Raw genomic sequence first — 25,749 nt, forward strand, 5'->3', positions numbered from 1 at the left:
AAGAGTGTGAACCCTTGCTGTTGATTCGCACATTCCCAAGTGACATGTGTTGGGTGTGCCTTTGGTCTGAAATGTCTCTTACAGCTACCCGGAATGACCTGTTATTGTGATTTCATCTCAGCTTTTAATTAACTGGAATCTTCAACTGAATTCTACACAGCTGTAATTTCTGGCACAGACCACAAAGTTCCAGCCGTACCTTACAATTAAATTCTTATCCTAATGATATGAGTATATAGTCAAGAACAATAATAAAAGTTTCTATTGCTGCATTATTTTGGAAAAGAGATGAAATAAGTTGACAGTTGACTCAAGTTAGAGGAATCCTCTTAAGTGGAATGTACAAGCCATCATTTCTCAAATTTCACCTTTGTAATTAAAATATATTTATTACATTTTTAAGTAAAGTGCAGGCAATGATTCATCCATAACACAAGGCCTATACAAATTTCAACCATTAACTTTAGCCATGGTTTGAATACTTTAAACTTACAATAATACACTGAGGTCAACTTTGGGTTAGTTAATCAGTTAAAACCTGGCATGATGTAAGAATCCCTTAAAAATCTAAGTTCCTAAAAGCAGAACCAGAAATCAAGGGTCCTGCATCTGGACAAATGTTCCAACTATTGAACCATGAGACTACTAAACTCTTCAAGTTTAATTCTAATGTGTAAATTCTTTGAAAGAATAACATGGTAATTCTTTTAAACAGTGTCAAAAGTTGTGTACTCTAACTTTGCTCACTTGCTAATATGTGCTTTGGAGTCGATAGAGGGCATATACAGACTTGATGGGTTTATAAATAGCGATTTTATGAACAAAAAGAAAAAAAATGACATTTTAGTGGATTATGATTTGGGTTGGAAACACTAGCAGCACAGAAATTTGTCAGTAGATTCATACAATAGGATGAAAATAGAGCCTCCTCAAAGGCGTATTGGTTGCGTTGTCGCCTTGTAATCAAGAGTTTCCAGGTTCGATACCCAGTGGAGGCACGTTGCACAGTGGTTCCGATTCTACTTTAAACTGTAGGTCCAGTCCCTGTTAGCCTTACTGTGCATTTAGTGGAGTTAAAAGCACCAACTCAATCAGTCAATTACTAGGATGAACAATCATATATCACAATTTTGCCCTTTGTTGTTCAATAAATATTCAGTTCTTTATCTAGTTGACATTTATTTTCTTGCCAGGGCACTTGTCTATATACAAATTTTAAATGGAACTTCTGAACGGATTCTTGGTTGCTCTTGCCTACCTTATGTTCCATTCCAGCTGAACTGGTATTACATGAGGGAGACTCCTTGTTCATGGAATTGATCTAAGTGATATTGCCAGGTGCAACAAAATTTACCATCAAAATTAAGGATATTCTACATGGTTGTAATGTCACTACTTGGATATATATCTGCTAACAAAATTCTGGACTGTTCTTGTTGCAAAGATTATATGCCACTTTTCAATTCAGCCATAAAAAAATCACTATTCCCAAGCCCATCAGGAATTGCAGGAGACCAATACTTTTCGAAAATCACAGACTAATAGGCATCAGACATGAAACATTGAATTATGAAAAACTTTCCCTCCAAAATTAGTTCTGGGGGAAAAAGGTATCTCGAAATTGCCTCAATAAATTTCTGGAGCTTACTCTATAGAATCAGTTGACAATATAATAGTAATAGCTGATGTAAGAAAACATTTCACTCATTATGCACCATCATACTGTAAATGGATTTTAAAATTTGTAATAATTTCAAATGAAATTTTATGGACAGGGATTTTTTTTTACAATTATCCAGGGGTGTGTAAAGGTAAATTTTGAGCCATACATTGGTTGATTTGTTGTTCTTAAGTCCACTTTGTGCACAGTAATGCTAATCGGGACTGGACCTACAGTTTAAAGTGGGATCCGAACCAGTATGTGCCTCCACCGAGTATCGAACCTGGGACCCCTTGATTACAAGGCAACGGTGGACCATACATTGGTGAGGTTGTGTGTGTATCTTGGTGTAAACTTGAAAAAGTTATGGGAAACCAGGACGAAATATTGCAGATAAAACAAAAACCTCTAAAAACAACAGTATTAGATTATTTTGCATCTACAAAAATTGAACCTTTAAGAAGAACATAGAAAATAACATGTTGAAATACCAAACTGAAACGTACAGTATGGATTCATGTTGGGTGAAATTTACCCAGGCAGTGTTTCTACGGCCCTGCAAGCGGAATGAACAAACTAACAGCCAATTCAAGGTCCCGACTTTTAGAAGGTTTCACTGGAAACGCACTGACAAGTGTGGCCTCTGACCAGTGGCGACTCGTGGCTTTTTGGGGTGTAGGAAGAAATTATGGTAAACCGAGGAAGGTTTGAAGAATTGTGTATGATGACTCACCAAACTAAATGGGTTCAGCATAGAACTTTAAACGATTTTAGAAAAGTCGCTATTTACCCCCCAACCTTCTATCGATTTCTTGCCATCAAATTTCCTCACAAACAAAATCTGGTAAGTTAAAGGAAAGATAGAGGATGGATCGTGGCATGGTTGTAAAAAGCTTGTCGCAGTGTAGACATTTTGAAATATTTCCGCTGGTGAAGTAAAAATAAGATTTGGAACTAAGTTTACTTTTATTTCCTGAAAACATATTCCTTTGAATTAGATTGCCATCTCCCAGAGACTCACATTTGCAGATTATGCTATATTTTATCATTATGCCAAAAGCAGGGTGCTAGGTGCCAACAAAGATCATACTGTGCTAGGTTCAGTACCACTTTGCTGGAGTTGGCATCACTGATTGAGGAAACTCTCGGATACTTCCTCGCTGGATGCTTTAAAACTGCAATCTTCCCCCCATCCCTTTTCCACTCCTCACCCATCTGTTTGTAGTAATACCAGCGAAGTTCCTCAGGCGGGGCAGCAAAGCCTGTGGTGTCCATCCTCTTTGCGAGCGACAGCAATCAACTCTTGACAGTAGCTAACCTAGTCAGTTGTACGTACATTGAGCCCATAATTTTATAACGCGCATTATTATTAAACTCCTAAAATGTAGATAACTGGAAGCAAGTATAAATGAACTGTAGGAAGTTTCTCACTTCCTACATGGAGGAATCGCCCCTGCCTCTGACACTCATCGGAAGTGATCGAAAATATATTTCAAAATAGTCTGAGTAATTTTTACCCATACACGCATCCTTACGGGTTAACTTTGGGAAAGAAGTGAAACAAACTGGTATTTGCATTCAGTAGACCTGAAAGTGTAGAATGTAAAGAGAGACCGAATATAAACCTAGTGTTTTCAAGAAACCCAAGGTTTACACATTTTCAGTACAATCAACAGAAGTGGAGCAATTTCTCTTTACATAAAGATGTGCTGTGGCAGACGAGAAAAATTACAACTTTCTCTACAAGTTCCACTTCTCATGCAAAATAGTTACTGCAAATTGTAAAGGAAGAAGATAATTTTATGTAAATCCCAAACATTACAAGAAGGGGGAAAAATGTTAAGTACACTACTTCTTCTTCTTTTCTTTACTGAAGACAATTTTGTCATTCATATGGCTGCTACATTTCCTCTCTCTGTCCCTCTGATCCACCTGTCTCCAATGACCGCCAATAAAGAGAAACATAACCAATAAAGAGAAACATAACCGTTTGTGATTAAAGAAGTCAACTGACAGGACAAAGATTTATCTAGTATACTAGAAATCTTTGTACTGTAATTATGAGTCTTCCTTAGCCTCTTTTCAGTAGCGTGAGAATTAATTTCATAAAGGTGGGTGATTTTTATATCTTCTTGCAGACTTCTTAAAAAAGATGATAGGGCCAAAGGGGCAGGCAGTATAACTTACATCCCCATTGCCCCATCCAAACATATGTAGCACATATGAAATAAATAAATAAATAAAAAAAACAACCTATATTTTGGTCACAAGTGCTACTCTGATGAATAAATCCGGTAAATTTTGTAAAGAACAATAACACAAACATGAAATGCTACTTGCATGTTGCCATTGCTGTTGTCAAATTGCAACTCTTTGTAATAATAATGCACTGTGGGATGATTTGAAACTATGGTGCAACAAATAAAGTGTATTTAGAAGGTTCAAATAGCCGGCTTGGTGGCAGGGCTCATTAAGGGGTCTTTGTGTGTTCCTCCATCAATTTCATCTAATCATCATCATCCTTGCAATTGGTCAGAAGGGCCAGAAAAGCGACCTATAATAACGAAAATACCAAACAACAGATCGATTATTTTGAGAAAAAAATGTATTTATAACCTGTATTGCTTTATTAACATGATCAAATGATAATGTTGGGATTTCGGTGGTGTAGTGGTTACGATGCCACCTTGTAATCAAGGGGTCTCGAAAGTGGCGTGTCAATACTGCTACTTTGAGCCAGCATTACTAAAAAAAAAAAAAAAAAAAAAAAAAAAAAAAAAAAAAAACAGTCAAATGCTCGAAAATATAGTACCGACTACTAACCCCGCCCCCTCCCCTTTCGAAAATCTTGGGCACGCCACTGAGTCTTGGTTTCGTGACAAAGTTCCACAGAGTGAACGACAATGTGCTTGTGGAGAAGCGATATACCTCAACCACATCGCTTTCACACACTCAAGGAGCAAATGGAAGAGTACAGGGCATCTGCATTCATTTGAGAAATTCACCACATATCTACTCCCATGCCCCGGGCTCCACGTGAAAGACAGGTTCTGAAGGTCATACGCTCTCAATTCACACTTCCGCCAGATGCACCGGATCGGATCACCTTTCAAGGTTTTGTTATTTTCGGCCAGCGAAAAAAAAAAAAAACCCTTAGGGTGCTTACAGAATCGCAAGGCATAGGAATTCATCCCTCATAACAACGCCCGACATTTAACTTTAGTATTTTTATTTTACGTCGCTTTTTGTTCCTTCAGGCTAATCGTGGCGACGAGTGCGAAAGGTGATTAGATTAAACTGATAAAGGGACACTCGCAAACGAACAACGATGTCTACGTCAGGACAAGAGCCAGAGAACGTCGGTAATGAGATTGATTTGCTTTATTATACTTTGCTTTTTGTGCCACTTTTGGCTTATTTGCGAAGATTGGGATGAGTGGTGAAACTGATGAATGGACGGACACTCACGCACGGGACCCTTGGCTCGGTAATGAGAGATCGTCAATCCAGCATTCAACGCGCTCGGAGAACGGGACGAGCCTAGAAGTACCAGCAGAAAATATTCGATCGAGTAGACAGACTCCTTATGACTTTCGAAGGGCACGATGGACACGCACATATTATACAAGGGGCAATCCAAAAGTTCCCAGAAATGTGGTGTTGCACTGTAATAGTAGGGCATATGGCGCCATAACATTAGGATCTTTGCGCGCGCGCGCACACACGCACACTTGTTCCACTGGTCCTGTAATTGTTGGAAGAAAGCAAAAGGCTTCTTTTCGAATATCCCGAGTTCGGTCGTCGTATTCCATTTATGTCTTCTATGGTTGCGCGTCCTCTTGGAGCACATTTTCAGATTAAGGCGCCGAATTTCTGTGTGATATGTGGCTCGGTGCGTTATCGTGTGCACGCTGTTCAAACTGCGACATTGCGCCGAATGACCAACACTTTCCTCTAACGAAATAGAAACTACTTTTTGACAAAGAAACAATTATTTTGCGGTGGGGATTTGAAACGTAAAAGCCTACAAGGCCCCACATTGAACTCTTAAGTTGGGATCATCTATTATCAGGGCTCGAAATGGGAATTTTCACGTAACGCTTTACTTCCGTTACCATGCTGTTATCCTTTTAGTATCCGATTACGACAGTGACGAGACGGAACGGGTAGGTCCCAGACATTTATGAACCTGAACGGCGTTCCATTTCAGGTCCTGCCCGTTACAGATATGAACAGACACGATTGAAAAATGGCACTTTTCAAAACAGTATCATAAATTATGTTTTTGTCTACGTAGACTATGCAAACTATAAACCAGCGTAATCTACGTACATAGACTACAAGTCTACAGCACATCCTCAGAACTTCTCTTCATATTCTACGGTACCTTTTGGAGCCCAAGGCCATTTTCACATGTAACCCCTTTGATGACCGAGCAGATTTCAATTAAATAAGTGTAGATCGGAGGCTAATTGCCCTAGAGATGAGTGATACACCGTTGTACGCGGAATGAACCAGAGATTCAGACTATATAAAATTTATGCAAATTCGGCGTATATGTGGCGGGGGAGGGGGGGAAACTCAAAATTCTAAAATTTCTGAAAAAAATGGAGATTTCCCCCCTCCCCAAGGAAAAAGTACATGACAGTGTCGACATGCACATGGAAATTATCGCTGACATGTAAGGAACACAAAAATATTTGTATTATTATCGTATGACCAATGTAACGCGAGTTGTAAACCCAAAAGGAATGGTCAGCACGCCACTGATTCAAGCTTCAAAATTCAGCGGTACCTTGAAATGACTGTAGCTCAGAGGCTAATTAATTGTCCTAGAGAGATGAATGATATACCGTTGTACGCGGAATGAATCACAGATTCAGACGATATAAAATTTATGCACATTCGGCGTATACATGGAGGGGGAATCCCCCATTTTTTTAAAAAATATGGGGTCCCCCCGCCCCCCCCCCCCGAAAAAAAAGACATGAAAATGTCAAGATGCACATAGAAATTACCTCGGGTACCGATATACAAACTTTCTTCCAATGCAGTTTCCAGGGATGAGGGGAAACGCATTGCTTTAGAACAACAAAGCCGGCCTTCCTTGGTCGGCAACATTTTTCCCTTTAAAAAAGACGCAAAAAAGAAGTCGCTTTTTTCCCCGCCATTTTCATGAAACGCAATAATTTCTGTTAAATACATGTGTTAACAACAATATGAAAAAAGAAAATCGAAATTCTAGCCAAAAATAACGAAGTTATAACGTAAAAACTAAGACCTTGACAGAGCGTCTCGATCGTGCTCCTAAAAGTTCTACCTGGTGCAGTTACAGCAGCGTACTTGGGCCTAAACCGGGGAGTGGGGGAGGGACAGAACAAACTCCAGCTTCCAGAAGATTAAAAAAATTACACCAACAGGTAAACTTTAATAAATCTGCAAATTTTGGGGGGGGGGGGGTGAGCGCCCCCTGCCGACACCAAGTTATGTCTATGACCGTCACTATATAAACAACGAAAAACTAACATTCAGCAGATTAAACATATTCAAACATTCATGCGTTGGTGACGAAAACAAAAGCCACGCAAACACAACGTCCTTACAACTGGTGCTTCTTTGCCGCAGCGTGTGACCAAGAACAAACAAAACAGCACGGATTTATGACACAGAATTGAAAAGATTGAAACCAATCGTCCTTCAATGACCGGCTTATGTTAGGGTTGCCAAATTTCCCGTGCGTATACATTGCGACTGTTAAAAAAGAAAAGTACTGTTCAGCATCAGAACTAGCGGCATTTTCGGACCTCAACCGTGCCACGCCCTACTTCGAAACGTCCTTCAATCCTACACCTGCAGACAACGCCTATTGGACATCTTTTGTTCTCTCTACTGCACTGTATTCCGTTACATATGAATTCTACCCTTATATCTGTAGCTCGAGGGAATGAGGGGCTGCGTTTAAGCAAGAGAGGACCGAACGAGAGGAGGAAAAAAGATCAAATTGGAAAGCAATGAATGACACCAAAATGTTTTATTCCTAGTTTAGCGTCGCTTTTAGGAGATTTCAGACAAGCTGCAAGTGTAGCTTGTCGTTTGCGTCTTGCCCGGACTGGATCGTTTTCTCAATACCGTGCATCGTGTAGCATCGGTCTGTTGTTCGCGCATACGGGGTGAATGTTTTGCTTCAGGGAGTTTTCAGACCGAAGCGACACGAGTCGCTTGGAAACTGAACTTGCGTAATCAATGCAACCTTTCGAACCGAAGAGATACAAAGAAGCTGAACGCGTCGCTCAGACAGGGCCTTTTTCTGAATTACGTGCATTGTGTAGCTTCGGTCTGAAAGCTCCCTTAGGTGACAAGTGATATGCCACACGAAACCCTTTAGCCTACCATTCGCCCCGCATGCGCAAATAGACCGAGGCGACACTCAAGCGACAAGCCAAGCCACAAATAAATGCAACTTCTCGAACTGAAGGGACACAAGTTGCACGTGTCGCCTGTTGCTTCGGTCTGAAAGCTCGTTGGCTTATCACGAAGATGAGGATGAGTGAGCATTAGACGAAACTGATGAAGAAAAACATGTTTCGGCCAGGACGTGAACACGAGTCCACCCCTCAACGGATTCTTTTTACATACATTATTCCGTAACGGTATTGGCACCCCATTAAATCAACGTTGTTCTCTCTTCGTAAAGAATTAGATTTAGTAAAGACGGAACTGTGACTTGCTCCCAAGCTGCGTATGCTGAAGAGCCAGAGATGTCCGATTTTTTTTTTTTTTTTTTTTTTGCGCTGCGCTCGCCATGAAAAATTTTCTGCAAGATTCGCATCAAGTTTACACTTACTACTTTATTCCTTACATCAGTTTCTAAGGTAATTATGCACCATTTAGCATACTTTCAGAAGGTTCAAGTTCAAAACAAAGTTATGTTCCAAATATCTGGCCGCTGCAAGCCCCATTCTGAAATTATCCTGTGTACGCCACTGGGTATCGAAGAAAAATATCTTTCTAGGACCCACATTTTGCGGGAATGGCACAAACCTCGCCTCAGCAGACTCTAGGATAGGTGAAACCTTTATAGTAATACAGAAGACAGAAGTACTTGTTAAAAAAGAATATGAACCAATACCAGTTCAACGAGCCAGCGATCAAGTTGACACTGGAATGAACGTTAAGGAAAATATCGTGAGTGTGGAACAATCGCCAGAGCCTCGTTAACCCTAAGTAACTGCAGTGTATTTTCAATAAGAGAAAAATTCGATTTTGTGTGTGCTCCTTCACGGCCCATTAAAAAAAATGCGCTCAGCCTTCCCATAATGTGTTAACATGCCGATCGTGCCTCAGCCAGCTTAACGCATTTAGCAACACCTACATGCCATTACAAACACACTTGCGGTTGTCCCTGGATTGTAACGCCTATGCCTGCTTGGATATCGCCCTTCTTGTAGTCAAGTGCCTGCTTTGCATGTTAAGACGGGATACTGATGCTTCGAAACATCCCAGCGTGGCATGAAATCTACATGGAAATTTACTGCGCCAGGTTTTCTACTTTCTGCACGTTCCATCCCTCTGTGAATAAAGTCTATTTACATCCCATAATGGTCGGCCCCCTTCCCCCCAATCTTTAGAATAATGAACAACTGGCTATTTATTCTCTTGTCCCTTACGTTTGTAACGAATTTCTATTTTCCTTCTAGCTTTGGATAACATACTGGTAGAAACAGTGGCGGCGATTGGGTTCCAAAACTGCGGGGGGGGGGGGGCAACGTCAGTATACTTACCCTTGGTAGATAAGGCTTAGCATAGCGCGGGAGCAAAAGTGGCAACAAGTGGGAGGTCAATTGCCCCCCCTTAATAGCCGCCACTGGGTAGAAATGTTACAAGCAACACAGAATCAGGATGCGTTGTATTCAGAACAATATAAAGCCCCTAGTTGGCGCTGAACTAACTTTCTAGGTAGCAATCATGGCCGCCTGGCTGACTGCTTCACTGGTTTGAAGGAATAGGACATGTTCTAATTGCTACTAACTTTCTTCGACTAGATTCTCTGGAACAGCCAATCACAGCAAAGTTTGGGCATGTGAAGATAATCTGTGAGTTTACAAAGTAGCGTTTTTTGTCTGTGGTTTCCGAGTGCATACAGCACGAAAGGCATGTTTACAATTGAAAAAGCTAAAATATTATTCCATACGTGTATAGTAAACGTTGTAAAGTATGTATTTTATCAGCGCCATTCTTCTCTACCTAAAACCATTTAATACGAAACGATATTCCTCTCGGTTGAATAGTTATCGTGTTTTAAAAGTGTGAAGTGATACGTTGTTTACATCTCGCGCTGCTGCCATTATAGGAACGAAAGACTCTCGACAAGTACGGTGTAACAAGTACCGTGTGAGGCGAAAACTAGCAAATGGGTAGCCAGTCCAGCGTCAACTAGAGCATTCCTACTGGATATCCAGTTCCGTGTGATTCAGGCTTAAGTCTTTCCACACCTAGCAGGTAACCGAGGAGTGAGTATTCAACTTCCCCTACTACAGGTAGGTAAAGTTCTCCGTCCTCATTGTACCATGCATGGAGGCATATGGCGGGGGTAAGATCCCACACATTCTCGACCTCAGCTGTAGATCAAGTGACGGACAACATGCTCCAACCACCTTCAACTTCCCGGTAACCATTTCTTGGAGGCTGAGAAATTCCGACCCTAGATCACCTACCCCGAGAATTGAACCCGGGTTTCGACTCCTGCGTCTCCGAATGACTTACTATAATGAAAGCAAAATACGAAATAGAAGAAACGAGGCAATGTTATTGAGATAATGCATTTTTCTTGATACAACACTCACGGATTGTATTTCTCGAAAGTGGAAATCTTCACACGACAAATTTGCAAGTCACTGCCATTTATTACGTTGCCTTATCTATTTCTATTTTCGATATTAAACATCTTTTTCATACATTCTCGCTCTTAGTTTAATCCTGCCGTACAGGATGAATTGAGAGGACAAACACAATGAACAATACTCCATCCCTGTCTGAACAGGGGTTCGAACCTCCGACTTCGTAGCGCGTTACGGTGACCACTCTGCCACGACCGGTTTGATGGTTTACATTATATCTGTATGTGGAATGAAAAAACTACAACAATCTAGAATAATCCTAAATCCAGAGACTTTCATAAAATGAAATGTAACGTTATGAATATTTCGTCTGAATCAACACGTCTTTACTGTGCCTCTTGTTCAAAACATGAAGGAAGGTTACTTCACTACGGAAATACGCCTTTATTTGAGGTATCATCCTCGCATTTGACAAGAGGGAAGAGAGGACAAACATCAGCCAAAAATCGAACCTGTGACATTCAGATTGCAATTACACAATCTCAATGTTCCAGCTGTCATATGTTTTTTGAAGATTTCATTATTTACGCATCGTCCCTCTGTCGCGACGACGGGATAACATGATTAATGAAGTGAACGAGAACACAAAGGAACAACGATGACCTTGCAACATTCCGCCTGGTCATCCATGGACCCTTGTTTGACAAAAGTGAATGCTTCCCTCGTTTTCACAAAGAAAGGAGGATTAAGAACAGCTCAGCTACATTGTTCTATACCACTTTCATTTCTGCTTGCATATTAGCCATTAAGATTCACAGTTTGGTCCACATGTCATGCTCTTTCTTTCTTCATCCAAGCGTACGGGGTTCATTGTTCTGAATTTATAAAAGTGAATTAACAATTAACTTCCATTTCACTTAGTTGTCGGCACTAAAAGGTAACGGTATTAGGTCATTCACAGGAAAAGAGAGCGTAGGCAGTGCTGGTCAAGGATCTCTTCTAATTCAAACAAAAAAATATCAAATGACGGAATTATGAACTGATTAGCTTTTTCTTCTCTTGCTAAGCATTATTAATAAGCAATTACATTTGAAGAGGGGGACTTGGGTGAAGACAGGTTTTTGCCTTGCCTTAAGAAATGAGCCCCCACCTTTTTGCTCTTAAACCCGAAAAACGTGTAGTTCCTCCTCCCATCTTCCTTATTGGTGCATGACGTCACGGAGGAAGCGGCGCCAGCCTTCACCTTTGCTCCACACGAAAACCACTGATGACTTCACAATGTTTTGCTTAATGGCGCCATCACACAGAATACCAATGTGATTTCCCGCTGGAAACAATGCGCATTGTTGCTTCTCCGGTGGAGGGGGAGATAGAGGATAGGTTTTTCTGGTCCAACTTGGAGAAACATTAGGAGAACGTTGGACACGAGTGTGTCACCGAAACCTTAAATTTTTACACGACCGAAGTGCCGTTATTGTACTTGCAAGCACAGTAACTTATTATTCTTCCATGCTGTCTTTGTCTTCACAGATACCACAGACCAAAGGGACCCGACTGTAATAGTCTTTATACACGACATCTTTACAATACAAAAACACGACAATAGCTTCCTTGTTGCCATTACCCCACCAATTTTCTTAGCCGTAAATAATATTACACCTATCACTGAAGGACCGATTCACATGTGCATAAATGGTTCCTCAATATCCCTCATAGCCTGAAAAAAGTAAAAAAATAACCAGTACCGAGGCAAATATGTTCCATTATTATTGTGCCATCTTAGATAAAGTTCTCCGTGCACTTGGAACCATGCCATGAGTGTAGGGCACCACGCATTGGGTGAACCCCAGAGCCGCTTTATGCGCGGACAAGATCACCCACCCCGGAAATCGAACCCGGGTATCCAGCCTGGCAGTCAGACGCCCTATCGACTACACCAACGCAGCTCCTTAGTGGTAGTGTACTGCCACACTAAGGATTTGTTATGGCTTATTTATATGCTAGGAGTTTAATGTTAATTCTTCAGGCTGCAAACTTAGTTCGAGTATTTACTACTTTACATTGGGAAGTAAAAGTAAATGGTAAACAATGGTTCTGGGGGATTCGATACCGTGCTGGGTGTTAAAATAATAATAATAAAAAACTTTTTCAACATATTATCATGATGAAGTCCAGACACTGTCACAAATCCAATTTCTCGAGTTTAGAGTTTAGAAAACCAATTGACAATAAATTCTTTAAAACATTGCATCAGATGCAGAGTTCATATCAGGGCATTTCTCTTTTCCATATTTCATTTTATTATTAATTCTGCAATTAAGATAACAGTCATAGAGAAAAGAAATATCGAATAGGGCAGAAGCACTAATAGTATATATCATGGGGGTACCTAGAGACACACCCAAAAATACTTCATTATAATTTCAAAATTTCGTACAAAAAAAAATCCTATTCATAGTTCGTTTTCAGAATTCAAGGTAAAAGAAAGGAAACTGGCCACCCTCTGCATTTTATGTTTAATATTGTGTGCGTTGGCATTGGTAGGCGTAATTTGGCGGGCGAGGGTAGAATTTAATTGTTGGAGGTGTTCTTTTTCATATCTTCTGGAACCAGAGGTTCTGTTCTGCCCACCATTTTAAAATCGCACACCAAGTTACGCTGCTGGTCGGTGTACGGGGTTTTGATTTTTATTGTTGTTTTTCTCTCCAGTTTTCCTTGACGCAAATTAATGATGATTAGGTGTAATAGATGAACTCGACTGTTTTTAGTCCACCTTATGCACAGATAGGTTGATATGAACTGGATTAAAGTGGGATCCGAGCCACTGTGTCTCCCCACTGGGTACTGGATCCAGGACAAGGCGACGACGTTACCATTACGCTATAGACGAGGCCCTTCATAGTAGGTTTAGAACGTGAAGCGCTCGGTGATAAGAGGATGAACATTAAAACTATTGGTGCAAATGACTCTCAATCAGGGGTGTCCAAACTGCTTTTCTATGCAGAACTACTACTTGAGCAATTTATCTCGGAACACAATAAATGCCAGAAATGAACTGAAAAATAAATGAATATGCTCCTCTCTCTTTGTGATTACAGTTATCTATCGTAGCCGAGATCCTTGCAGAATATGCAATGCGCCACTTCGTTGTGTGTCGCGGTTTGCCTGTCGCTGGCTCATCAGAATCTCTCCCCGAACTTGCGAAATGTGGTCACCAGGTGACATAGGGCTAATTGAGGATATTACAGTTGACGGAGTGAAATTCTCGCATGAATGCAGTTTTGGAATAATGCATTCAAACGGCATATATAGTTCCCATTCATCTAACATTACATTTCAATGTACACTTCACGAAAATGAACGAGAAAGAACAGAAAACATTTTCTTTGTATAAGCGGGGAAAGAGGGGGGGGGGGGGAGTTTTCCATAATGCCTAGCTTTCGAGTTTTGGTCGATTACTTGGTAATAATCTTCATGCGAGCTGATTGCGTCATATTGTATGACGCCACGGTGACAAAGCAAGCTGTAATAGCCCACGTTAATGATATACGTACTTGTTTTGCAAGTACAATTATTTAATATTCCTCATTCTTTAGTTGGTTCCTGTTGGTTAGTGGTTATTTCAAGCAGTACTGAAGGTTTAAAACTGCTAAAAATATTATTTTCAGAATAGATTGTTGATTGATTGATTTAGTTTATTTTACTTCGCGTTTTATGCCTTGGCTAATGAAATTGATGAATGGACATTCACAAACAACCAAACCCGTGCGGGATTCGAACCCGGGACGCGAACGCGATGTGCTAACCACTCGGCCACAGGGTCCGGCAGAATAGATTGTTGAATCATTCAATTGCCGCCATAGCGTATAGTGTGTACATAGTCGAAAAAAAAGGCTCTTATCATTTGATTAGTGTAGTAAGTCTATACGCGGGTTGGTAATTATATTGACAGTCTGTGGTATATGTTAACTTTCGATGTGCAGGGGGTGGGGGGCTACGGCCGGGTGAGGGGGCTAGAGAGAGAGAGAGAGAGAAAAGGATCGCGAACGACTCCCAATGAATTAACATTGTAATACGTTATGAGCAAGGTTTCGCGTCTGGGGCGGGGCCAGAAAATTTCAACAGGGTGAGCAGAAGCTGTACATTGATAAATTAAAGTGGGTAGATATAAATGCAAGTAGGAAAGTTTTAAACACACACATAGAACAACAAACCATTTGTTAATTCTGCATAAGGTACTCCAATTTTCGTAAACGTGCTCACTAAACGAATGTTTCGCCAAAGGGCATCAAAGATTGTTGACATTTCTATATTCACGAGCAAAATATACTTATTGAATCATTCACATTTTCCTAAAGTATTCACACGCTTATTGGATTTTTCTGGTGTTCAAGCAACCTGTCGCAGGCCCTGTTTTGCGTACAACTTAAATCAAGTACAAGGGTTTACTATGAAATGCAATACCTCTAAATTGTATAATAATTTAATGACAATTACTGTGTTGATTTATTGATTTGGTGTTTTAAGTCCACTTTATGCACAGTAAGGCTAATCGGAACTGGACCTACAGTTTAAAGTGGGATCCGAACCACTATGTGCCTCCACCGGGTATCGAACCCAGGACCCCTTGATTACAAGGCGACAACGCTACCACTGCGGCATCGGGGAGGCCCTGACAATTAGTATAATTTCAGGCCATCAGAAACGAATATATATATTTATATTAATATCTTATGGAGAACAAAGTTAACGTCACTTTCCAAGTAACGGAGTTACTTTTGAGGGAAGTGCCTAAATACTTCTAAAAAATAACTTTCCCACGACTGACCACCGTCCAGTTATGAAAAGTGAAATGAATACACACCTGGTTCGCGGGTGCTCTTCTTCGATGCGGGATACGCCTACGCGAGAGCTCCTTGTTCACTGTGACTAGCGTAACATACTTCTTCCTCTTTACGAGTTCGGAACGATCGCCACCGGTCGCAATGATGTTCCGGTACATCTCGGATCGGAAAGGAACACATTGGACGCACCGAGAGAATGCCAACAGCCGCCACCGTACTTGGAGAGAGCCAAACGGTACACGCACGCACACCGCTCTGTCCTGCCCACCGCACAGCAGTCAGCTGTGTGCCGGTGGTGCCTTACGACATCGCGGCTTCTCGCAACAGTGTTGCTAACCGCCGGAGAAGAACTCGCACAGTCGCAAGGAATTTGTTTTATATTCGCATCAGCGGATTAAGGGAGGCTTGACGTTTGGCCGACGCCAGGGGAGCTGTTTTAGAACTTTCCTCTCCCTTCGAGAAATTGCTATGGTATTCCAGAATCTGAAAAAAATACACCTGCTTAGAATTCTTTCTAGAACATTCACGTGAATCTTCGTGTGGTTTGCTTTCACTGTTGCATAGATATTATCAATAGTAGCCAAGAAACTATTAACATTTATAAAGTTTTAGCCACGAAACTATTAAAATTTATAAAGTTTATCACAACTATAAGAAATTTGCCTCATAATGAAATGAATGAAAATTCATTTTTAGGGGTATACATCAGAGGCACAACCACGATTTTTTGTCTGGGGGGGGGGGGAAGTACCAGGATAAACGTACCAATAATAATAATAATGTTATTGTTATTATTGATTTGCTTTATTTTACTTCGCTTATTGTGCCACTTTTGGCAAATTTTGGGATGAGTGATATGGTGAAACATCCATGCCCAAGCCGGGATTCGAACTCGGGACCAACATTATTATTATTATTAGTAGTAGTAGTAGTAGTATGAAATACGTTATTACCCTTGTAAATTATGCAGAAAGAGGGTAGAAGTAGGTGCTATAGCAATTGTGATCGAACAAACTATTTGAATTATTTTTTCAACACGTTCAATTCACATTAATAATACATTAATAATGGAAAACAAGCACACAAACTATTTTTGAAAGACAGAAAATACTTGATAAATGCATTACAAATATAATTCTTTTTTACATTAACATGTATAACTTTCATGCACGATATATGTATCACATATATGCAACATGGAGCGATGTGGACACATTACATTACACAATCAATTCATCTATCTCACAATAAAGCAACAGCAAAAATTACATAAATTGTCTGAAATGTTCACGCTCCCTTCCCTTAAAACAATTGTTCATGGATTTAAAACAAAATCAATGAACACGAGTGTTATTTCTCTGTCTGGTAATTTACAATGCATTACAGAGAACAATGTGCTACATTGCGAGCCAAGCGAGCAAGAAAATTTTTGAGTACAATTTTTTTGCAGGCTGAAATCAATATTGATTTAATAGGGTGCAAATAATTTCACGGGACGCCAATGCATTCTCTCTTTTACAACTTTTGTGCCTCCCGATGGTGTAGTGGTAACATCGTCGCCTTGTGATCAAGGGGTACCGGGTTCGATACCCGGTGGAGGCACATGGCACAGTGGTTCGGATCCCACTTTAAATAAACTGTAGGTCCAGTCCCGATTATCCTTTCTGTGCGTAAAGTGAACTTAAAAACTACAAATCAATCAATCAATTTTACAGCTTATTTTCATTTAGATCGTTCGGCGCCCAGCAACGGGTCTGAACTTGATAAGACGAAGAAAATTTTACGAAAAGGGTTTTTATTTGCATAAAATTTGAAGTTGTGGGAGGTGATTGCCCCCTTCAGGTACATTTAGCCGTCAATGTTTGGCCCCCGTTGCCCCCCCCCCATAACTCATTTCCGACAAAGGTTTGGGGGGCAACGCCCGCCCCCTGTGGTTATGCCACTGGGTGTACTGACCCCGCCCCTTCGCTACTCATCACGGCCCATGTCCATTAAATATCTTGGGAACGCCACTGTCCTCTCCCACGCAAAAAAAGTAAACATTCACTGTGGGGTTTGATATAATTATCCTAATATTTCGAGAAATATTATTCTAAAAGATAACATTCAGTCCTTACGAGCTTCTTCCTCGCCAAGGTAATTTTGTCTGAAGAAATGTAAATTCGCTGCGGTTGGAAACACTGTCCAACACGAAACGACTTTTCGCATTTATCTGCCCCTCCCGTTTCTCACCCAAGTGACTACTCTGTGCGTGGTCCACGGTGGCACATGAACGTACGCAAATAGTAGGATAAGAAGAACCTTTTTGCACAAAGATTCGGTGGTAAGCTTAAAAGCACGGAACGGGGGACAAAGAGCAAGTCCTGCAATCCTACGAGAGCACGGGCCGAGGGAGTTGGGCGCTCGTCACGTGACCCAAGGTGTCGTTAATCTTGAAGCGCCCATACAACAATCTTCTTCCTGCATCAAACACCCACGCATTGTTTACCAGCACGTGGAGCTTGACTGCTTCCAAAACGGGGAGAAATGATCGTGGCACGGTTGAATAACCATCGCAAAAGAGCACGGGCATTGAGAATTAAAGACTTCCGTGGGAACAAGACGAGGTTCCTCTCGCAGACTGAAAATAAACAGTATCCACCTTCCTCCACATTCCAATTTCAGCTCTGCCTTGTATCCTCCTACGTAGTTCATACGAGACCAGAGTTGGTCGCGAACAACGGCTGTGTGTGATTCACACCAACATTGACAGAGCTTCAAATTAGCCCAACCCCAGAACGCACCGGGAATCGAATACGGGCAGGCCCGTACCCAAGGAGGGTAGAGGGAGGCAGGGGGGCCATGGCCCACCCCTCGAGCCATGAAAATTTTTAATATGACCGTATAAAAACCTACAGAAAATACGATGACAGTTTTTCAAATTTTGCATTAATTTCGATTTTGTCCTTGCGCAAATGAATAGGTTGTTTCTGGACAGAGGCAGGCTCTAGAAGTCTGCAGTCTGGAATATTGGGCTATTTTAGTTTTATAACCATTGATGCAAGGCTATCCGACGTTCCGATTTAGTCGGTACAGTCCATTCCTTTTAATCCATGTCCCGAATTTTTCGTCTCAGCTCGGACACTACTTGCTATAAAGGAAGAAAGACTCTTGCGCCACTACAGACATTGCAATGGTTACGTAGGACTTCTGTAGAATACTGTGTACATTATTAAAATTGTCTGAACTTATTATGAGTCAAAAGCAGTCGTTTGACACTCGACAACACCCCTTGATTGTTGAATGGTTTCTTCTATTAGTGTCACTTATGTTTCACCTAATTAGAATAGAGGGGAATTTTCTATACTCTTTACATTATGGAAGAAAGGTTCCTCAATGACTGCAATACAAAACCAACCATATAAGGGGCTTTAGCTCTCCCCCCGCACCACAAGGTCTGTGATCCCTTTTCGCCACCACTGAGCAGAAGGATAAAAAACTTTGTTTTCTTTCTCCAACATCAGGGGTTTTCTGCAACTGATGTCCATTCTGCCATTCAATGGCTTACGGTTAATTAATATTATGTAAATAGGAAAATCCACTTCACAGCAGAATGGTTGCTAGATTTTTGGGGCAAAAAATTGCCTGAAGCACTTTTAACATATATTGTTATTTGTCCAAAACACCCAAGAAATTGGGTACATTATTATTTACGAAATTCTGTCGATCTGAATTGTTTTACTGCAACTATTCTTCTTTTCTACTTGTAATTGGCTTGAACATAAATACACAGTGGTGTGGCCGTACAAGACAACTTTCATCAAGGCCAAAATATTCGATCCTACGAGCCGTTGAAAATGGCATTTTCTATCCCACATGTATGCAACCCTATTTAATAGCTTCTTGATTGCAACTGGCATTTATTTTTACTGTAGAATAAGATTCTAAAAGCGAAAATACACCGTAGAGACAATATTATGCCAGCAGACACATTGCCAGGGTGAAGTCACTTAGCCATTCCCTTCAGAAAATTTATTTACAGGGTTCGCACTGACTCCAAAGTCCTGGACAACTGGAGGAGTCAGGAAAGCAAAACTAGGACTGAGGAAATTCAAAACAAATGATTTTTGCTTTGCAGAATTTGTAACCGGAAACACGTTTAGTTTTTTCTTCCAAACAATCTTTCTTTTTTGGTAATATTGCTTATAAAAAGGTTCTTTCATTTCATTTTTAATTTATTTTCAAAAATGTTCAACAAACGTGATTCATTTGATTAACTTACAAAGTCGAAGTGTAACTCTTATTTTTTAGCATATCAAATCATTAAACAGTTATGTAAAATACCTGGAAAAATCAGGGACTTTGCAAAGTGGACACGAACCCTCAATCCATCAACCCCACACACATATGTTGCTTTTCGTAGGCTATTTGAATTGTTTGTATTATGCATACATGTAGTCTACCTCAGTAGGGGCTTCTGCCTATTCGCACATGCACACCCAAATACAGGGTGGCGCACGAAATGTCATACCATTCAATCACCTCATAAAATTTTTAATATCATATATTGAATGTTCAAAACACGTATGCGGGTGAGTTTGTTCATGGAAAATCAGGTAGATGTCAGGAGAAGTCAGTATCGGACTCTATTTTGTTGCGAAACAGCAGTTTGCAAGATGGCGGATAACGGCCGGTTGAGTGTCGAACAGAAGGTGAAAGTTGTAATGTTTTTTGCAGAAACAAAGTGTTTGGTAGCGACACAAAGGCATTTTCGTGCACACTTTGGTACAAGATGGGCTCCCTGTAAACAGACCATTCGCAGATTGTGCCAACAATTAGAAACCACTGGCTCTGTGTTGGAGAATAATCGACGGCGCCCGTCAAGTGTCCGAACACCTGAGAACATTGAAGCAGTTCGCGTGGCTTTGGCACGAAGTCCAAGCAAATCAACAAGAAGGGCGGCTATCTCGTAGGTCAATCCAAAGGATTCTCCACTCTGATCTTCACTTGTTCCCTTACAAAATGACAGTTGTCCAGAAACTAACGGCAGTGGACAAGGAACGAAGGCATCAGTTTGCTTCGTGGTTCGTGGAAGAAGATCATGTTCTGCACAACACTTGGTTTACAGATGAGGCGTACTTTCATTTAAATGGTGTGGTAAATAAGCAAAATGTTCTATTCTGGGCAAGTGAACAGCCTCACAAACTGCATGAACGTAAGAATTATGGAGAAAAAGTGAGTGTGTTGGCAGCAATTTCAACTCATGGAATCATTGGACCGTTTTTCTTTGACGGCACAGTAAACAAAGAACGATACAAGGAAATGTTGGAGAACTCATTTATTCCGCAGCTCTTGGCAACAGGTCTCCAATTACACACTCAGTAGTTCATGCAAGATGGAGCCCGCCCACATACTGCAAACATTGTTCTTGATTTCCTGTATGAGATGTTTAATGTGCGTGTAATGTCTAATCGGTTTCCTGAACGTCACGAAGGTGGGAGATTGTGGCCCCCGCATAGCCCGGATATTAATCCCTGTGACTTTTTTTTGTGGGGTTTCTTGAAAGATAAAGTTTTCGCAAGGAAGCCTGCAGATGTAGTGCAACTCAAGGCCTTTATTGTGCAGTTGTGCCGTGAAATTTCGGAGGACTTGTGCCGGAGGGTTGTGACAAATGTAAAGGTTCGCTTGCAAGAGGTTGTGAACCATAATGGTGGACACATTGTACACATTCTGCACTAAACAAACTTTCCATACTCTGATAATTCACTATGCATTAATTTTGTAATGTTTCGACAATAAATGTGTAATAAACAAAACAAATGGTAAGACATTTCGTGCGCCACCCTGTAAATACGTAATGCAAATTATTATTATTATACTTATTTATTGAACTATCTCCTTCGAAACATCAAGTGTTCCCACGCCGCTCCACCAAGAGAGATGGTGGAGAAGTCTGCGATCCGTGATATCAACCCGGGTAGACCAGGCCGCGATCGGGGCTGGAACACAAAGGTAGTTTCGCTCGCTATGACGCTGTTTCAGCAGTCACGTAGAGGACGCTGATTGGGTGTTTTGGCTTGAGCGCCGTGTGAGAGGAGGTTACATCATTTAGGAAGGCTGTGAACGCAGCGATCTGTGTGCGAGCAAATGTAGTGTTGCAAACCCATTCCATTGGAGATCGTGTGACGCAGTCGATGCAACCCATACATCATCGCAAATTGAGGGATTTTTTTATGAAAGGGAAATTTCGATGGTATGTTGTCCCGAGCATAACAGAGGAAGAAAAGGAGGAGAGGGCAACTGAAACCAAAACGGGTGTTTTAAGCATGCCTTTCCTTCGTGCATCTTCGTCAAAATAAACGGCCTCTGTGGTGCAGTAGACGAATTATCTACCCGCGGGGAGAGAGCGTGCATCAAATAGTCAGCTGTTTCGCAGTGTGTGGCTGTTACTGCGTTAAAAAATATTTAACGCTGTCAAAAGGTCGTTCCTGTTTCAGTGCAAAGTGTTCGATTTCATGATGAATAGGGAAACTGTACATAGGCAAAGCAGACTGAACGTTATTGAATTTTTGGAGGGAAGTTAGATACAAAGCCTGTAGCAACTGCAGTAATATGTGGATACGGCGGAAGAGAAGGAAAATTCTGAAGTACGATTACGAAGCAGGGCAGTGTGAACTTAGTGTGTACTGTTATTTGCTTTAAGATGTATTATTCTCTTGATTTCGCTTGGTTTGATCAGTCTGTCATTAGAAATAAACAACAGCTAGATAGATTACAACTGATTTCCTGCATGTGTTAGTTGGATCGGCTTCTTTGGTGTACGCCAATGTTATTATTCTCCTTGTTCATTAATATCAGCAGAGCCGGGGAGAAAGTTTTTATGAAATATTTTGCAAATCGACAATAATATTGATATTGTTGATCGGTATTTCTATGTTTTGAGTGATTTTGTCAGGTTATCGAATGCTGAATTACATACTGCACAATAACATCGCTCTTCTCGTGATTGGCTGGATAATTTCAGAAATATTTGAAATTTGTAAAAAAAAAAATCATGAAATACGTATAACTCTGTCATAGCCCTATTGCCAATATATTAAGATTCATTATGTACGCAAAAACGGGTGTATTTCACAGGGGTGGTATAACACTTCTCGACGATAGACTGAAGTACACACCCATAGAGCCAGACCACGAGCCGCCGCTGGTCTACCTGTATCACAATTTTTCTTCTCGCTCTCTGACAGAAACAAATGTCAGAGTCAACTGCAAATATTTGTCACGGGGTTGTCTACATATAGAGGCTATCCACCGGAAGGAAGTGCCTTCGCGCGAACGCCATACTTGTAGCACAACAACTTCCGGTTCCTAGGCTCACAACATGCCGCTAAAGGGAGCTGAGATTGTGTCATGTATGAAAGGAACGAATGGGTGTGTACAAGAAGGATGTAAACTACGATCAGGGCTAAATAATCTTTCACAGATCTCTCTTCATCCATTTCCTCGAGATCTAGGGCGCCAAAATTATTGCCTTCAAGCCGCCAAGCGTGAAAATGGGAAACCCATTAGCAGGAGTAGACTCCGCAGTTATGACGACGGATGTGCAGGAACCCAAAAAGTCGGGACCGATCCAGACTTCGGAAAATCTAAATAATAGAGTTTAAAAATAGTATATTCCCTACATCATTTTTGTTCTAAATGTCCGAAATTTATTGAACTTAGCAGTTTTTATTCCAGAAATGCAAAATCATCACCCGAGGGTGAAATTGTGTGTATAATTAACATTTTTTTAGTATCGGGCAATTTTGAATATTTTCCGCACCTATAATCTCCCAATTAATCGGGAAACAACATTATTTTTCCCAGTTTTGAACGTGAGGACTTTAAAAATACCCTGTCCTAATTCCTTCCCAACCAAAAACTTTGCGTCCCACATCCCTTGCACTTCATTAAAGGTAGACGAGAAATTACTCAAATCTCGATTTTCGCTCTGTTTTATTGATATGAGCAAAATATTACTTTTCCTTTCAAAATATGCTCGGTCATAGTCAGTCAGGTTTACACGTTACGTTCTTGAAGAACATGCGAACTGTATTAAATTTTTGTGTATCCAGAAAAAAATATTATTGTGTGTAACCAACCAAAATAATAATTTTTTTGTGTTAAGTGCGGGTACTATTATTAACTTTCGTCTTTTGCAATGGAAATCTCTTCAATATTGATAGAGAATAGGTCCTAGGTTTGAACACTGGTCAGGCAATGGTGTGTCCTTGTGTTTGTCCAATCATTAATTTTTTCAGTTTATTACTCATCTTCATCGTCATGTTTAACACAAATGGCAGAAAATTGACTTAAAATAAAATTAGCGTTTTGTATTTTTGCGTTCAAACGGGAACGAAACAAGTGTGCATTGCCGCATCCCTCTGACTCGCCCTGACTGAAGAAAGAAGGAAAGAGCTCCTTTTCCACTTTTTATATGTTCGTACATCTCGCACTTTTTTCACTTAAAACATAAATGTATGCATCCAAAGATTTACATGCTTTAAGCGCTCTCGCTCTGTAGGAAAAAATACTTTCTATGAAACATGTAGGCTACAAATATCGCCAAATGCAACGACGGTCAGCAAATGGATCTCATCCTGGAATAATGCCGAATTACTTCCTAGTTGCTCATTCAATTGATATGAACAGGTCTCTACTTTGTCCAGATCTCTCTTCTTCTCCTCGTCGTCAAGTGCTTTTATATGACACATTTCATCAGATATACAAGACGAGAAGAAAAGCCACTTCACGCGCTTGAATTACCCGGCCGCCGTGAACCGGAAGTAGTTGTGCTACAGTTCCACAATCGATTGTGCCGTTCGATAGGTTTTTGTTTACTCGTGGATAGCCCCTATAGGTTAGAAAATGCTGTTCTTCAACATTTCGTAGCAAAATGAGCAAATTTCTCTAACCACCCTCTCCCATACACTCCTCCCCCCACATACATATATAGTATAAACAGTGTATAATATGAGAAAAGTTATGAATATTTGCCTATGGTTCTGCCCCCCCTCAAAAAAAATTCTGGGTACGGGCCTGAACACGGGATATAGCGATTGAAATGAATTGGGTCTGATTCCCCTGTTAATGGTCATGCGTGTACATGCAAACAGGTGACAAGTTTACGTCAATGTCTCTGCACGACAGGGAGAGTTTCGGCTTATACAGGGTTTCCAAAAAGTTACGCGACCAAGAGTGAACGTACGTTCATTTTGTACAAAAAGCGATACACATATGAATCTTACACTGGGCATTAACTTTGTCTATATTTTTGAAACATTAAACAAGAAAATCATGCTCCACAAGAACGTTCAATATGAGGAAAGTTACTAACGTGTATATATATATAAAAAAGTTTTGTACGAAGTACAAACAAACATGAATAAAATACAGCTGTGGAGTCGCTTGCAATAATTTTCGATGTGTATCTGGTCTCCGTGGGTATTTATCGAACTAATGAAAGGACAATATTTTTTTACGCATTACAGACGATTTATGGGCTTCATGAAATATTCATAAGTTTTGTCTTATTTTACGTTTTCTCTCGTCACTTTTGGTTAATCGCGACGCCTGGATGAGTGATGCTCTGAAGTTGATGAAGGGGCACACACAGAACGAGGCCGGGACATGAACCCGGAAACTTCGGTGACGAGGTCGAAAGTCCATCACTTAATGCGCTCGGTCATAGAACCAGCGACAGAGGACTTGTTAAAGTATTGTGTAAGTAGAGTTAATAGCAATAACAGTTTAATAAGCATACGAACTTAGTGAATATCAGTGGCGTAGCATGGGCATTTCGGGTGGGAACGCCAAGTCCGAAGGAAGGGTCGGCCCTTTTTTGCTTAATAATTTACTTATGGTATTAGTCGCCACAGGTATTGTTTATTTGCCTGAAGTCAGCTGGGTTTTCAATAAAACATCATCCATGCATGTTTTAGCTAGAACATGAGATGCCTCACTTTGCAACAAATGTTTTAAACCTTTCGGTATGACGCAAATCATTATAAAACCTACCTGAATCACAAGCGTCTGTACAATAATAGACGTCATTGTTGTGGATGATCCAACTACTGATTGATTTGGTTTACTTTACTTCGCTTTTCTACCATTTTTGGTTAATCGCGAATACGAATATGAGATGATATTGAAGAAGGGTCACTCACAAAGAACACCCGTGCTCACGCCGGGATTCGAATCAGGGGCCTCTGTCGTCTTGGCACGCTGTGCAAAACACTCTGACACGGAGGTGGGCGGATGATCCAACTATCGTACACTCTATTGACGTAACAGTGCCGATTAGTAATTCAGACCACTGTTTATTACATCTTGAGAATGCTGATGAACATTTTATAATAATTTTGTCCAGAGATCATTCGATGTTAAGTTT

The 25,749-nt window shown here is 40.7% G+C and overlaps 1 protein-coding gene across 7 annotated transcripts in view; it reads right to left on the reverse strand.

Moving 5' to 3' along the window:
• The window catches only part of Pkn (serine/threonine-protein kinase N), a 183,958-nt gene that overhangs the window by 19,272 nt on the left and 138,937 nt on the right, over positions 1 to 25,749 (reverse strand). The window lies entirely within an intron of this gene.

Source organism: Lepisma saccharinum, chromosome 23, assembly GCF_977018435.1.
Source record: "Lepisma saccharinum chromosome 23, izLepSacc3.1, whole genome shotgun sequence".
NCBI classification, from domain to species: Eukaryota; Metazoa; Arthropoda; class Insecta; order Zygentoma; family Lepismatidae; genus Lepisma; species Lepisma saccharinum.